At 37.6% G+C, this 290-nt stretch overlaps 1 pseudogene; it reads right to left on the minus strand.

The window, feature by feature from the left end:
• The window catches only part of LOC110427560 ((+)-delta-cadinene synthase isozyme A-like), a 4,136-nt pseudogene that overhangs the window by 438 nt on the left and 3,408 nt on the right, over positions 1 to 290 (minus strand).

Here is a 290-nt window from a genome sequence, read left to right on the forward strand (position 1 = left end):
GGTTGTTTTTGAAATCACCTTATGGAGAGGGCTATTTCTCACTATTTCCTCCATCAGAAATTAGTTTCTTTAATCAGTGTAGTATACCTTGTGCTCAGCAATGTCATTCATGAACCTACAAATTATTTTGGAAGCTTTGATGATATTAGGGTCATTAACTACCCAATTAAAGGTCTCTTGGGTTACAACATCGCCAATGCTGATGAACGCTGTGATAGCTTCCATAGAGTAGCTAGAGGTTTGCGATGCATTAACCTTGTACTCCTTGAATGTTGGTTTCTACTTTTCAA

Source organism: Theobroma umbraticum, unplaced genomic scaffold (genome assembly GCF_002168275.2).
Source record: "Theobroma umbraticum cultivar Fairchild unplaced genomic scaffold, ASM216827v3 scaffold_106.0, whole genome shotgun sequence".
NCBI lineage: Eukaryota > Viridiplantae > Streptophyta > Magnoliopsida > Malvales > Malvaceae > Theobroma > Theobroma umbraticum.